A 17,247-nucleotide genomic window follows, 5' to 3' on the forward strand; every position below is an offset into this window, starting at 1 on the left:
ATAATGACCCCCTAATTAATCACGTGCAATAACTGCTCTATCCGTCAAAAGTAGCGGCTAGTAGGAAGGAAATCAGCGAAAATGACGGACGCTCATTTGCAAACAATGCAGTACATAATACATGGGTGCTAGGCTCATTTTTTTTAAAAAGGGAATATATTAACATTAAAAAGATATCAATTACACCCAGCCTCTGCATCTACAAGAAGTCACAAGACCTTCAGGATGCACACAGCCAAAGGAGAAAAAAAAAGGAAAAACAAAGATCCCACCATAGCTAAGCTCATAAGAGCATGGTTAATAATATAGACAACAACCGGCTATATAAAGTTGACATGTTACTTGTAGCCAATCTAATGGCCCGTTCATACAATACTTAGACATACTAGTATGATATACCATTAATATATGACCTATATCTTTCTCTCACAAAGGATGTTGGAGCTCGTGCTACAACCGGCTGCAAGCTTGTAGCCCGCTTCTCGTCTCTCCTCTCCTTTTTCCTCCACCTAGATATAAATCTGATGTGGCATCTCTTATAGCCCGCCTACGTCACTCTATTATACTTGCTCTAAAAGAGCAGAACACATACCTTGGGGCCCGAGGCGGTCGCGCCGTCCCCGCCCCCCCCCCTCTGGACGAGCCTGGGCCCTGCTAGTCCCCCTGTCTCCGCCACTGAATGGGACAAGAAGCCGCCTTAATCATTTCCTAAAAAAGAAACCATCTTAATTTGTACGTTGTGAATTAGACCAGGGACCTTGAAAAGAGAATAAATTGCAACCAGATCCTTAAGGGGCATAAGTGGAATGACTTCGGCATTAGTAAACATGACTCTAGCCCAAGTTGCGGCCTCATGTTTACTCATGCACACGCCCCTTCCACTATCATCATCTCATCTCATCCCATCTGTTCTCCTCTCCCCCACACTACCATCTCACACCAACACAGGGTGAAGCCTAGGGTAGGGCGCTCCTCCCTCGTTTATCTCCTCGCGGCGAGATTGACGGCTCATGGTGGACGATGTCATTTCCATAACCGGAGCAAATAATGCATGTGTTAGACACAATTTTGTATGGTTAAACACCAAACAGATCTTGGTCTCATATTTAAAACACCTTATTGGATGATATAAGTGGGTCGTGAGAAAAACATGTGATGTGCGCAACCATCAAAGGTGAGATCGAGGCAAAGTCCCTCGCTTGCTTAGTGCAAGCAGAGTGAAGAGTGAAGCCGATGCAGGGCAGTCGTGCAGGGGCAGCAGCAGGGTCTAGGAGCCTCACTAGCATGACCCTGGCAGCGGCAACCTGTGATGGACATGCAACATAGGAGATATGTGGGTGGTACTGGTGATGGCTCTATTTTATACGCATTTTTAGAGCTAATTTGTTGCATATTATCTTCATGTATCATGTCTCATTGAACCATGTACATCTCTATTATGCAGATTTCTGATTTTCACTCTTTTCATTGTGAGCATGCATATTTTGTAGTTTTGTTAGTCTTTATTAGTTTCCTTTATTTTTGTTGTGTGTCTACAGGTGTTTTGGAGGAACATAGGACCAAGCACGAAGAAAAAGCTAAAGATGGGTTAAATACAGAGGACTTTCCGTCACCAGACTTGAGCATTTCAGAGTGTCAAAATGACATTTTTGCATAATACTCAAAATTAAGATCTAACATCGTAGATGTATCGACGTTGCTCATGTGATTCCAACAAACCTAAGAACGTAAAAAAAAGGAGTTCATATGAAAAAGTTATGACCATTTTGCCGAAGAGTTCAGAGCCAGCAACGACCCATAGTACGTCCACGCCAAGTCGTATGGCATCGAGACAGGGTCGAAATCGCGTACATCAAGCGCGATTCTTCCCGGATTTCATCCTTGTTTATTCCTACTACTTCCTTGGCCATCAAGGGACGTATTGGGAATGGATTTGGCTCACCTAGATCCCTTGGATCAAAGTGGAGGCGCTACATCAACGGAGGAGATCCGAAGAGGCCTCCTATATATACACCTCTAACACTAGCCACCGCGAAGGATGCTCACACCCATCTTGTTGCTCCAAGACCACCTCCATAGAAGAAGAAGGGCCGATGGAATAAAAAGGAAGGTGAGGCTCTACCATCAAGCCGCACTGGCCTTCAGGTCGGTGCCATCTCTGATGAGTCCCTTTAGTAACCCTAAGTTATCAGACCCACGAGTGGATGTGCACCTTGAAGGCAAGGGTTTCTACCAAGCTTTTGCAAGAGCATTAAATTTCATTTTTAGACCGGGTCGAAATCAAGTTGCAACGTAGATAATAAAAATATGCATGGTTATGAGGACTTAATTCTTATAGCCATATACTTGCAATGGGATCACTGTGGTATTAGTTTGTGCCCTAGAAGACACTCGTCAAGATGTTCTTGTAGCGTATCGAAGTGGGGGATGTGTCCAAAATATGTCTTAACCAGAGCGTGTCCTACATCAAGAGTCATTTGTCCCACCGAAGGCCCTATCCATCCCACGGGGTTGCCATGATAATTAAGATAGAATTAGGCAAAAGCATTGGGCATTTAATGACTACACCTCTTCTATCTCCGGAGATAGGATTCACGCTACCGTACTAAACCTTTTTGTCACTGGTGTTCAGAATAGCGCTTCATGGTCTCTCTTTCCTTAGCCACCTTGTGGCTCAAACTCCATGAACTTGGGTGTCAGGGTTAAATCCACCAGATCTTTGGTAGGGGGTCCATAACAGCCCCAGAGGTTAGCTACAGTGACCACTTTCTAGTGATGCCATGTCACCATGGTCGCTAAGCAAAATTGCCGCTTGATAAAAATCAAAGCCAAATTCCAATTTGCAATGCAAGTCAAATATTTACATCTTCAAACATGCAAGAAAAATAGTTCATAATATCGCAAATATTCCCTAAGTATTTATAGTATTTGTGCTAAGGAAAACAACATCACCTAAATTCCAAAAATGCCCCTGGAAATTAATTAAGTGGATCAATAGCAAAATACTTGACCCTTTTAATTTCTAAAAATGTTTAGACATTTCCAAGTGCCCTGAAACTTTTTGTGCAGCTTCACAATGTAGCCATCTATTTGTGTGCAAACTTTCACAATTAACAAAAATATTATAATAGCTTGTTTAAATAGAAAACAACATGGAAAAAGTGAATCAAAAAAGAAAAAGAAAAGGAGGAAAGGTCCACTGTGCACATGGGCTCTATGTGCACACTAGCCGACCCATCCCGCCAGGACGTTTTCCCCTACCTCCTGTTCACACGAGGCTCGGTGGCCGGCGTGCGCACATCCACGCCGCGGATCGGCCACGTGTCGGCCATTCCCCGCATCCCCGGGGCCTACTTAGGTTGCCCTCGACCCCGTAACAAACCCTAGACACCCTTGTTCCCCTCTTTCTCGCTCTCCTCATCGTTTTTGTCTTCATCGAACACAACTGTCGTCGCGCCACCATGATTGCCATGGCCACCGAGCATCCCGCACCACTCATTGATGTCCACGAGCTCCGCCGCATCCTTCTTCTTCAACTCCTCCACCGTATCGAAGCCGGGGAGTAGCACCGATGACGCCCGTGCCTTCTTCCTCCGATTGTGGTCGTTGTTCGTCTTCACCGATTCGTCGGCTCCTGTCCAGCCCGAGCACGTCTACGGCTCCATTGTGAGCCACTCCTCCGGATCCCCCCTTTTCCTGCCCGTTCCATCGCCATTTGGCCGCCGCCCCTGCACTTCGGCCGCCATGGCCGGACCGCCGGAGCTCCACTCCCGCTGCACCATTATGCGCCCCCCGCGCGCTGCCGCCCAGCCCGCACCCTCTACCTCACCCCGGCTCGTGCTCGCCTGCGCCCTGTGTGCCCCACCATGCTTGAAGCCCGTGTGCTCGCCGCATCCATCCAGCCCCGCAGCCGCCTCGCGCCCGCGCAACCCACTCGCCGGCCGCGCCCTGGCCACTCCCCGCCTGCGCTGCTGCCCGTCGCCACCCTCACCCGGTCGTTCCGGTGCGAGCTGCTGGCCCTTGCCGCCGTCGCCGCGCTGTGTGCGCCTGTGCGTGAGCACGGCCACACTATGGTGGCCACCTGTGCCACTGCCATGTGTCAGGCTGGACGTACCAAGCGGGCTTTTCGGCCCGCTCGTCGACCGATTTGGACCGGACCGATCGGTCCTGGCCCGCTGGGAAAACTGGCCGGTCTGAGCTGGGTATTTCGGCCCGAAAATCGACCGGTCCGGTCCGGGCTTAGCTCGGTTAACTCGACTGGACCGAACGAGCTTGACTGTTTCCTACGCAGGAATGAAGTCATGCGATGGATTGTTTGGCTCGAGGTAGAGAGTTATCTCCGTGATTTACTCCACATTATAGGAGAGACAGTTATCTCCACGATTCACTCCACGTTATTGGAGAGACAGTTATCTCCACGATTCACTCCACGTTATTGGAGAGACAGTTATCTCCACGATTTACTTCGTAGGAATAGGAATTCTATTGCCTAAAACATTGGAGTTTTCCTTTTGTTCAACGGAGCAGAAACAGAAAGAACGAGAAAAATGGGCACGATCGCATGCGTTCCTTCCATCCTACACCTCCTCACGATCCTATTAACCTGTGCCAGATCAGAATTTGAACGACTGAATGTACATTTGTACGTGTGCATACACGTTACATGCCCTACTTATTTGCAACATGCAACTGTAAATAGGATAGTTATGTCACATGCAACAATCCTATAATGTGGACTCCTATCGACTCAACAGATTTAACGTGATAATTTCAAAAAACAAAACAGTTTTAACGTGACAGAAAATAGAAAACACCCTTAAAAAAACAAAATAGAAAACAACGAGGCAACGAGATTAATTGCGTGTCGCCAGGAACAGACCCGCCCTTGGATTTCATTCGCTCGGGGGGCCTCCCAGATGAAAAACTCCAGCAGCCCCATGTCGAGGTGACGTCCACCGGCTCCTGCGACGCCACCACCTCACCGGCAACTTCTCCATTCATCGCCGTCGTCCTGTATCTGGCCTCCCCGACCTCTTAAACGTGCCCATGATGGGCATGCGGCTGTGTCTCTCTCCTTCCTCTCCTCCCCGTGCCTCGTAATCTCCTGCAGGAGCTCGCAGTCGCCATGCGCCGCGGCTCGCCGTCGCCGTACGACGCCATGGGCGGTCCTCTCGGTCCGGCCCGAGCTTTACCACCGGCGGTCCGGTCCATGGAAAGCGGACCGTGGCACTGCTCGGTCCGGTCCGGTCCGGTCCGGTCCGCCGGCGGCCGGTCCAGACGGCGGCTCGGTTAGGGCCCGGACCGGCCCGGACCGTGTCCACCCTGAGCCATGTGGGCCCCCATTATTAATTAGTTTAATTAACTAATAACTAAAATTAGTTAAGTTTATAGTCATTGACACTAGGCCCACCTCTTGATTAGCCTGATTAGTTTAATTAAAAACACTGTTTAATTATCCCGAGCCTATGACATGTGGGCCCCTGGATCCAGTTGACCAGTCAATTGTCGACTGGTCAACTATTGACTCACTGCTGACTAAGCCCCCTAGACCCCACCTGTCAGCCTCTATGGACACTGTTGGGTACACTTCTCTGTGTACCCATAGCAATCAGCTATTTAAAATTGTTTCAAATTAATAATAATCCACTAAATAAAGAAAGTCATTTAAACTTCAAAAAATCATACAAAATAACCCGTAACTCGGATGAAAATAATTTATATATGAAAAATGATTAGAAAAATAAGACGAATATGTTTAGGCCATTCACATACCTGCCACATGTCCCCAACACTACGAACATGGAACCTTTCTCTCTGGTTCATCTGTCCGATAATTGTCTAAAGTCGGGAAAATATTCCCAGATATTTTTCCGCTTCGTCTGTAACGCGTAGCACTGCATTAGGTCACCCATAACATAGCATATTGCCATGTCATGCTCTGTGATGCATTTGTTAGCTTTATATTTATTGTTTATTTCCCCTTTTCTTCTTAGGTAGACCTCGAGACCGATGTTGATGCTGCCCCTTAGTACGACTGCACTCCTGACCACCAACCCCTTTCAGCAGAGCTTCCAGGCAAGCAAAACCTCCTTCATCATTGCTATATCGCCCATTCTTTCTCTCTCATGTTTGCATTAGATTTTGCTATTGTTGTTCGATAGATCATATTCTGATGCATAGCCTGCTTTTGTAACCTGTTGTTGTTACTTTACTTGTCATCCTATATGCTTAGTATAGATTGGATAGTGATCCATCAGTGGCCCCACACCCTTGTCTGTGTTGCCATGCTTTGCTTCCGGATGTCTTGATCAATGAGATCGATGTGCAGAGACCGACACATCACCGATAGCCCCTCCCCTCCTTAGTTGTACGACTCTGCAGAGCCACTATCGAGTGACGAGGGTGATACCTCACATCTTACTCCTAATGATTTCTCTGTAGTGTAGACAGTCGGTCATGGATTACATAGGGTGCTTCCTCATTTACCACTCCTGGTGATGACTCTATCGTGCAACACCTTAAGTGTGAACCCTTCGAGGGTGATACCTCCAAGGTCACCTTGATGGTTACATCGAGTAGGAACCCATCGAGGGTGATTCCTCAGGTTCCCCTTGATGTTATGGACACACGGGTACCTTGACCTTCACCTCAGTCCTTTGTTGAAGTCGGGCCGACCCAAGGGGTACGCACGAGAGTTACTGAAGTCGGCTTAACTGTGAGGGTACCCGCGGGATAATGAAGAGGCACGACCGAGGAGGCAGACCGCCCTAGAGAGGGATGGGCATGGCCCTTGTTGTAAGTCCGCAAGACGGGGCGACATGATCACTGATCATCTCTGCAAGCTCCCAATACACTAACGGTTTGGATATATGATCTGAGTACGCCTCTGGCCTTTTCACACTAACCACCACGTGGGATAAGTTATGGGCACTCGACATCGTACGATTCTCCCGAAAGCTCTTCAGATATCACAGCTCAAAGATGTGGGCTGATTGTTGGGGTGGACAATAACCGCATGCGCTTGTATAAGGAGGTGGGTCTGGTCCCCAATAAGTCGCGCAACACTTGGTAGTACTTAGGAGGATTGGCCCATGACCCCTTCGCACTTAGGATGTAGACCGACGTGTTGACCTCTTTGTTGAGCCTAGATAGGACTACGACATGTCAATCAGCCAAGGCTGAGCATGACCTGGGAAAGTGTGTCCGACCGAAGTTAATCGAGCATGATGGGTAAGTTGGTGTACCCCTGCAGGGAAGTAACCTATCCGATTAGCCATGTCCACGGTAACGGACGCTCGGTGTTGTATCCCGATCTATTACAACTAGAACTGGATACTTGTGACACTAAATGGATATGGTAGCTCTGGGATCGCTTTCTCGCAGGGAGTCAAGGATCTCTAGGCATGGCTAATATATACTCCCTCCGTCCCAAAATAAGTGACTCTATTGTGTACTAACTTTAGAGTTAGTACAAAGTCGAGTCACTTATTTTGGGATGGAGGGAGTACTTGTTACTATATGTTATGTTACTCTATCTCTTCTGTTGCTACAAGATGTTGCAAGATGCTAGTCTTCGATAGGCTAGGCCTTACCCCTCTACTCTGGCATTCTGTAGTATAGTCCACAGATACAACCCCTTCCCATAGATACTGATGCATACTTAGTTTAGATCCGATGTAAGTCTTGCGAGTACTTTGGATGAGTACTCATGGTTGCTTTGCTACCTTTTCCCCCTTTACTCGATTGTTGTGATCAGATGACACAGCCCAGGAGCCAGCTGATCCCGCCAATGACTACTACTACCCTAATGGAGCCTACTACTACGTGGAGACCACCGATGTAGCGACCCAACCTCAAACGGTCAGGCCTCTATGTATCTGTGCCATCCCTAGATTAGTATGCTGACACACACAGTACATCAATGTATATATCAAAGTGCAATCACATGTTTAAATAACATAAAACTGATATATACCTCATAAGTCTCAGCGGAAACAAACAAACGGGTGTGGAGTTCCATCAATGCCATCGACAAGTTGAGTGTAGACCGTAACTCTGTATCGTAACTCTTACTCGTCGAAGAAATATCTACAACATGAGATGTTGCAGCCGTGTAGGTCAGTACATTGAATGTACCGATAAGATCACAATAAGAGAAAATAGATGATAAACTATTCTATATGCAATATGGCTTTGTGGCTCGTCTCTAAGTTTTGTTTGCGTAAAAGCTTCCCTTATTTTCCCTACAACAAAGAATAGTCCAGGAACCTTCACTATGGAGTTTTCTACTATGAGATGGTTCTGCCAACTGATGTCTCATAGCCCAAATCATCATAAGTTGCCCATAATTAATTTATCAGTCCAGTGTTGAGAGTCCAAGATAGATCCAAGTCCACATGCTCAAATTGTCCGTAATCAAGGACACAGCTAATCGATTAGATTTTAACTCTACAGGGTGTTGTGCACTTTACCCGGAAGATTCAATCCCTCTTTTTACGTTCTCGCACTTCAAGGTGTTTGAGAACAAGACGATCGAAACATGGTCTTCCAAAGAGTTCCTCTGACCACTGTCCAGTGCTCATCCAATCCTACCTAGTTCTACATCTACTAGCACCGTCCCAACCAGAGTCACAACCAAGGTCAACCAAGACGGAACCCATAGTGACTTGCGGTTGCACAGGTAAGCTTCCGGGCACGAAGTATTCTTCTGTCTCTTTGAGTCTGGATGGAACTTTCCTCATGAGTACTGGGCAAATCCAGCTCACTAGGCATCCACTGGGTACTCCAGGATGCCTCGCAAACAGTCCACCCAGTAGTGTGTATTGAAATCTTGTCTCGAGTCTTGAAGTGTTAAGGTCTTGAAGAAGCAGTCCTTGCAGATGCCATCATGAAATTGTCATCATTGATGTAGAATCCTCCTTCTCACACCACTTCCGAGCACTCATACCAAACCCCATCTAATATAACGTAGCATTAAAAACTATATAACGTCCTGGCTTGATAACAGGGAGATGGGTTCCTACCTCATGCATTCTACTCAACTACAAGAAGTCAATATCACTACAGGAGGGATTATGAATGACGACACTAAATGCAAAAGCATAGATATGAAAAACATGGTCAAAGTGAACTTTCCTGTACTGTTGATGAAGTTTATCGCTCTCACAATTCCTGATAATTCTACTCGTCACACTCCGAGCAATCTATTGTAAGCAATTATCATTCAATAAATAACCATGCCATATAGAAGAATCCAAATAAACACAAGAAGAAAATATGGCGTAGTACAACAGATCAACAAAAAAATAATATATAAAACAAGTTTTTATGGCGCTGTAAGGTGAAAGGTGAAAGAATCAACTCAAAAGAGTTAAAGGATGATGAACTATCGCTATATAAGCTTAGGTTGAAGACACTATGGAAGATGATCCAAAGTATAAGGAGAACAACTTGAATGTTGCTTGGCAGATAGCATATAGGCATAAGAATCTATTTACAAAGGAATCAATTGAAACGAAGCAGTACAATGCAAGTTATAGCGAATTGAAGCATGAATTGAATCGGAATTCGGAAACTCAAAAGTATTTGAATTGGAGCACGGTGGATATGAATATAAAGTATATATCACAGTTGTTTAGGTGTAAAAGGGATCAATTGAAAAGGTGTTATGGTTTGCAAGATACGATCAAATGAATGTTCAAATACAAATTTGAATCGCTCAAATTTCAAAGGTTTAAATGTTAAAACTAACGATGCTATTGGATATAGGAAGTCAATATGAACATGTAGGAAAAAGAATCAATAGATTTTGAATAACGGATCAAAAATACAAGTGATTCAATATGGCATTGAATCAGCTTAAAATAGTGTGAACATTTTTTTGTGACTAATAAGAGGGTGTTTGTTTCCACGGACTTATTGGTTTAGAGACTTAAAAAAGTCCCTATAAGTCCCATCTAAACCAAACATGAGGGACTTATAGGGACTTAAAGTGGGCATTTGGGACTTATGAAATAAGACTTTCAAGGAGGGACTTATAGAGACTTATAGTTGTAATATGGTCTTATAAGGACTTATAAGTCCCAGGAACCAAACAGGTAGAGACTTTTTAGGGACTTGGAACTTATAAGTTGGGACTAAAAAAAATCTTAGGACTTATGAACCAAACAGGGCCTAAGTAATCTGAGTATGATCAAAATTATGTGTTGAAAAGATAACACTAGAATGAAAAGATTACTTCGATACGAATCCGACGTAATTGGATTCGTCGAAAACAAAGTTACGGACAAAAAAATATTATCAAAAGAAGTTTGATTATGAATCTAAAAAAAGAAACTAAATTTCAAATTTTCAAAAAATTTATGCGATGGATAGGTGGAATGAAGACAAAACTCCAGGCTGGTTTCCTCTAATTTAGATAAATCAGTAAAAAATTACTATTTAAAAACTAGGGTCAACCTGTTTTACGGGAAAAAAAGAGCTACGGCTAGAAAAATCCTAGGGCTAATGTGTAAATACAGAGACTAATTAATAATCTAATTATTCTACCATTTACTAGTTTAGAAATAATACACTGCGGGGAATAAAGGAAAATACGACAACTTCATAGAGGAGACAACTTCCAGAATTCCCGCCGGAGAAAAAAAATAATATTTATTTTTGTGAAGCTAGTCAAATGAAAATATTGATTTAACCCGAGTTGGATGATTTTTGGTGTATATTGGGTCTATATTTATAGATGGAAGGGAGGCTTAGAGATCAAATGATAAGCAATGTGGGACTAAACATAGACGAATAAATAAAAGGGAGGGAATCGCTTGAGCCTAAAAAGGCGTCGTTGTCCGCCCTGCGCGTGCATAGTGCGCACCGCACTTTTTTTTTCCGAAATATTCTTTTTGCTGAAAATAAATAATATACATATATATTTTTCTGCAAATCCTAACGAAAATAAATAAAAAAACAATACGGCCAGCCTGCTGCTACTATGCTGCGTACGTTGGCCACGGTTAATTATGGGCTGCACATACATTTTTTTTGTTTAAATAAAAACAGAAAAGATAAACGGAATAAGGAAAATAAAATAAAAAATTCCATACGCATATTACATATCAAAAAATTTATAATAAAAGGGCAACCTGGTGCATGTAGCTCCCGCTTGCGCAGGGTCCAGGGAAGGGTCCGACCACTTTGGGTCTATAGTATGCAGTCTTTCCCTACATTTCTGTAAGAGGCTGTTTCCAGGACTTGAACCCATGACCTCATGGTCACAAGGCAGCAGCTTTACCACTGCGCCAAGGCTCAAAAAATTTATAATAAAATTTCCTAAATCATGTACATATTTTCATGACCAAATAAAATACTTTTAAAGAAATAATTTTTTTGCAATAACTCCAAAATGAAAAGGAATTTGGATTTCAAATAAATTGCAAATAGTTTCTGTCAAATTTGAATCTCAAACAAAACATTGTCTCTGATTTTGGAGTGTCATTTTCCTCCTCTCATTTTATTTGTTTATCAGAGGGTTTCGAAAGGATTCAAACTCAAAACTGAATGCGGATTCAAATGGAAATTTTTGGGAAAGTCCTTTTATTCCCTCTCAGTATTTTTTTAAGTTTCGAATTCTAGTGAATTTCAGACAAACAATCACACAACATCCAAGCAAACAACCCTAGTTATTTATTTAATATAACATTCCAAAATTTGGAATTTTGGGATGTTACAAACGACCACCCTTAAAATGAATCTCATCATCGAGATTTGAAGAGGCTAGAAAGAAGGTTAGTTTTGGAGGGTCTTCTTGAAAATCCATTGTTTGTCACAAAGGTCTGGGGTGCTACCACCCTTAGAAGCATGGTTACGGTTCCAACAAAACTCATGTACATCATCCTCTGGGTTGACGGTGTCGTCCTTCTCATATTCACTGGGTTAACTCCTTCACTGAGGCTCTTCCGGTAGGGCTTAACTTTTTCATCAGAATCTTGTGGCCTTTCATTATGGTAAAGTTCTTCCGAGATTGGGTCTTCTTAGCTGACAGGTTTGTCGCTAATAATAAAAAACTGTAGAAATATTTCATGGTGGTCAACAATTACGGGTTTCTCCTGCAGGAAATGGGTCTGGGTTGAATCTCACCGTATAACCTACGTTTGGCAATGGTTGCCTGTACAGGGTTCCATCTTCCTACCATTATAAGGTTTTTGGCTTATCGTGTCAACACTCTTCTAAGGTTTTCAAGGCTCATTGATTTTTCATCAACATATGATAGTTCCTGATAGAAGTCTCCGGTATGGGGGCCAATCCATCCCGTACTTGAATCATTACTTCATCCACAGATAGTGAATCACGTATTCTAACACTTGGGCATCCTCACAAGCCTTGCAGAAAATCTCTCTTGTCCTCAAGCTGGGTTCGGGTAAATCCATTGATTCTGTAAGTTGAACAAAACATCTATCATTTCTTCATAACTCTCGGGTTTTCGTATCCTCCTAAGAAACATCTGCTGATCAAAGCATGACTTCTTCCATATTTGTTCCTTCAACAAGGTAGAGCTTGATCCTTATAAACTCCTGGGCCTGTGGGTTATGGACCCACTTCAACTCTTGTGTAGTTTCAACTCATCCTTGGTGATGCTATTGTTCCATATTCCAACATTACACCTCCTTTAAATCCAATAGTACTTCATTCCTTCATACTCTTGGGGTAACCAACATATATTAAAATAATACTCAAAATTATTATGTCCAAACTCCACTCTGTGGAATACATTTTCCTTTCCATGGATTCAAAATTATTCTTATCCTTCTTTACAGAAATTGGGTTGTCCGGGGGATGCATTCTCTTTCTCTTCCTGGTCTTCTTTGTTCTGATAAATCCTTCTATTTCCATGAATCATACTCTACTTCTTCTGTCAGGAAGTCTCTCGGATACTCCTGGCTTTCCTTTGTGCAATACAGTGGAAAATGTCCTTCGTCTCCACATGAATAGCAGGCATGGGCGTAAAATCTATTTAGGCCTTCCCCATCGGGGTCCTCAACAACTTTCTTTATCACAAGTTCTTCTAAACTTTCCCCGAGGGATTCTTTCATGGCTTCCTTCTGCTGCTTGGTAATTTCTTGTACCTTGGGGTAAATTTGGCACTGAGCTAGGTAATGAGTAATTTCTTCACACAAGAAACAAGTCACCTGCCTAGTGGGGCATTTTCCTCTGGATGATGTTCTTCACAATGAGGGTATCCATCCTTATGTTCTTCCTGGGTGTGTCCTATTTCTCCATAGATCTTGCATGCACAAGGCTTCTTCAATTTATCGCCACATGGCTTCTGGATAAAACGAGACCTCAGTAGAATCGTCTTGAATTCTTCCCAAGCATTTTCTCCATTCCATCCTTGTACAACTTGATGTATCTCTCACCATGTTGCAACACCTTTTGTGAGTTGTCGTAGGGTGTATGGAACCATATACTCTCCTTCAATATGGCGCTCCTTCAAAAGATCTTCCATGTTTCGTATCCACTGTGCTACCTCCAACTATGTCATTGATCTCGAAAACACATGTTCATCTTCATTCACCATCTACTGGGTCCTAGGGTTTTGGGATGAGATACGAGAGAGTAGAGAAAGATACACACAATACAAAAATATAGTTTTTTTAAATAGGTTTTATCTTGTGGCTTTCGGGAAAAACACACACAAATGACAGCTCACGAATCATCGCATCTAATGTGTGTATATATCAGGGGTTTGGTCTTCTAAAAGGTCAATTAAATCTTGGAATTCTTCATAGTCTTCAATTTCTTAAAGTCTTCGGAGTCTTCAACGGTTGTAGCTTCAACTCTTCTAATGCATGGTGAAATCCTGTTTACTCCAAAGTGGTCATCGATTGTTCGATATCTTGTCCTTCTTGGAGTGGCTTCAGTTGATCCTCCATGTGGTCAAAAGGGGTATATTCTAACTATTTGAGGTAAGAGGGATTATTTGATAAAATCATAAAAGATGAGAAGTAAAGGATCTTTTTCAAAATAAAGTTTTAGAGGTATCCTGTCCTAGGGGCTTTCTAGTTTCTAGGGTCATGTCCTACAGTGAACATGTGCTCTGATATCATATCTGTAGCGACCCGGCCTTAAATGGTCAAGCCTTTGTGTATTTGTGCCATCCCTGGATCAGTATGCTGGCACACACAGTACATCAATGTATATATCAAAGTGCAATCACAAGTTTAAATAGTGTAAAACTGATATATACCTCATAAGTCTCAGCGAAAACAAACAAACAGGTGTGGAGTCCCATCAACAAGTTGAGTGTAGACCGTAACCCTGTATCGTCACTCTCACTCATCGAAAAAATATCCGCAACATGATAAATTGCAGCCGTGTAGGCAGTACATTGAATGTACCGGCAAGATCACAATAAGAGAAAACAGATGATAAATTATTCTATATGCAATATGGCTTTGTAGCTCTGTGTCTGAGTTTTGTTTGCGTAAAAGCTGCCTTTATTTTCCCTACAACAAAGAATAGTCCAGGAACCTTCACTACAGAGTTTTCTACTATGAGATGGTTTCGCCAACTGATGTCTCATAGCCAAAATCATCATAAGTTGCCCACAATTAAGTTATCAGTCCGGTGTTGAGAGTTCCGAGATAGATCCAAGTCTAGAGGCTCAAATTGTCCGTAACCGGGGACACGACTAATCGATTAGGTTTTAACTCTGCAGAGTGTTGTGCACTTTACCCGCAAGATTCAATCCCTCTTTTTACATTCTCACACTTCAGGGTGTTTGAGAACAATACGACCGAAACATGGTCTTCTTAAGGGTTCCTCTGACCACTATCCAATGCTCATCCAATCATATACCGTAGTTCTACATCTGCTAGTACCGTCCCAACCATGTGTCACTGCTAGGGTCAATCAAGCCAGAGCCCATAGTGACTTGCGGTTGCATAGGTAAGCTTCCAGGAATGAAGTATTCTTCTGTCTCTTTGAGTTTGGGTGGAACTGTCCTCATGAGTACTGTCCAAATCCATCTCACTAGGCATCCACTGGGTACTCCAGGGTGCCTCACAACCAGTCCACCCAGTAGTGTGTATTGAAATCTTGTCTCGAGTCTCGAAGTCTTGAGGTCTTGAAGAAGCAGTCCTTGCAAATGCCATCATGAAGTTGTCATCATTGACGTAGATTCCTCCTTCTCACACCACATTCGAGCACTCATACCAAACCTTGTCTACTATAGTGTAGCATTAAGAACTATATAACGTCCCCGGCTTGATAACAGGGAGATGGGTTCCTGATGACCCACAAGTGTAGGGGATCTATATAGTCCTTTCGATAAGTAAGAGTGTCGAACCCAACGAGGAGCAGAAGGAAATGATAAGCGGTTTTCAGTAAGGTTTTTTCTGCAAGCACTGAAATTGTAGGTAACAGATAGTTTTGTGATAAGATAAATTGTAACGGGTAACAAGCAATGAAAGTAAATAAAGTGCAACAAGGTGGCCCAATCCTTTTCGTAGCAAAGGACAAGCCTGAACAATTTCTTATAATGAGAAAGGAGCTCCCGAGGACACATGGGAATTATCGTCAAGCTAGTTTTCATCACGCTCATATGATTCACGTTCGGTACTTTGATAATTTGATATGTGGGTGGAGCGGTGCTTGGGTATTGCCCTTACTTGGACAAGCATCCCACTTATGATTAACCCCTATTGCAAGCATCCGCAACTACGAAAGAAGTATTAAGGTAAACCTAACCACAACATTAAACATATGGATCCAAATCAGCCCCTTACGAAGCAACGCATAAACTAGGGTTTAAGCTTCTGTCACTCTAGCAACCCATCATCTACTTATTACTTCCCAATGCCTTCCTCTAGGCCCAAATAATGGTGAAGTGTCATGTAGTCGACGTTCACATAACACCACTAGAGGAAAAGACAACATACATCTCATCAAAATATTGAACGAATACCAAATTCACATGACTACTAATAGCAAGACTTCACCCATGTCCTCAGGAACAAACATAACTACTCACAAAGCATATTCATGTTTATAATCAGAGGAGTAATAATATGCATTAAGGATCTGAACATATGGTCTTCCACCAAGTAAACCAATTAGCATCAACTACAAGGAGTAATCAACACTACTAGCAACCCACAGGTACCAATTTGTGGTTTTGGATACAAGATTGGACACAAGAGATGAACTAGGGTTTTGAGAGGAGATGGTGCTGGTGAAGATGTTGATGGAGATTGACCCCCTCCCGATGAGAGGATCGTTGGTGATGATTTCCCCCTCCTGGAGGGAAGTTTCCCCGGCAGCACAGCTCTGTCGGAGCCCTAGATTGGTTCCGCCTCGTGGCGGCGGAATTTCGTCCCGTAAGCTTGCCTTTGATTTTTTCCAGGGTAAAATCCTTCATATAGCAGAAGATGGACACCGGAGGGCCACCAGGGGGCCCAGGAGACAGGGAGGCGCGCTTAGTAGGGGTGGGCGCTCCCCCACCCTCCTGGCCAGGGTGTGGGCCCCCTCCGGTAGTTTCTTCGCTCAATAATTCTTATTAATTCCAAAAATAAGTTCTGTGGAGTTTCAGGATTTTTGGAGCTGTGCAGAATAGGTTTCCAATATTTGCTCCTTTTCCAGCCAGAATTCCAGCTGCCGGCATTCCCCCTCTTCATGGTAAACCTTGTAAAATAAGAGAGAATAGCCATATGTATTGAGATATAATGTGTAATAACAGCCCATAATGCACTAAATATTGATATAAAAGCATGATGCAAAATGGACGTATCAACTCCCCCAAGCTTAGACCTCGCTTGTCCTCAAGCGGAAGCCGAAATCGAAAAATATGCCCACATGTTCAGAGATACAGGTGTCGATAAAAATAAAATACGGACATGAGGTCATCATGATCATTCTTATAACAGCAACATAAATAGGTTTTGTCATATGATTTCTTATGCTCAAGTAACGATCAATTCACAATGTCAAGTATGGTTCAGAAACTTCATTGGGAACTAACAAACTATAATCTCAGTCATTGAAGCAATTACAATTTATCATAACATCAGAAAGAGTCAAGAATAGAGCTTTTCAGCAAGTCCACATACTCAACTATCATGTAGTGTTCTACAATTGCTAACACTCACGCGGTACTTGTGGTTATAGAGTTTCAACCGGACACTGAGAAAGATAGGGGCTTATTGTGTTGCCTCCCAACGTATTCACCTTTAGGTGATGTCAACAATAATAGTTCATGCT

This window comes from Triticum dicoccoides, chromosome 6B, assembly GCF_002162155.2.
Source record: "Triticum dicoccoides isolate Atlit2015 ecotype Zavitan chromosome 6B, WEW_v2.0, whole genome shotgun sequence".
NCBI classification, from domain to species: Eukaryota; Viridiplantae; Streptophyta; class Magnoliopsida; order Poales; family Poaceae; genus Triticum; species Triticum dicoccoides.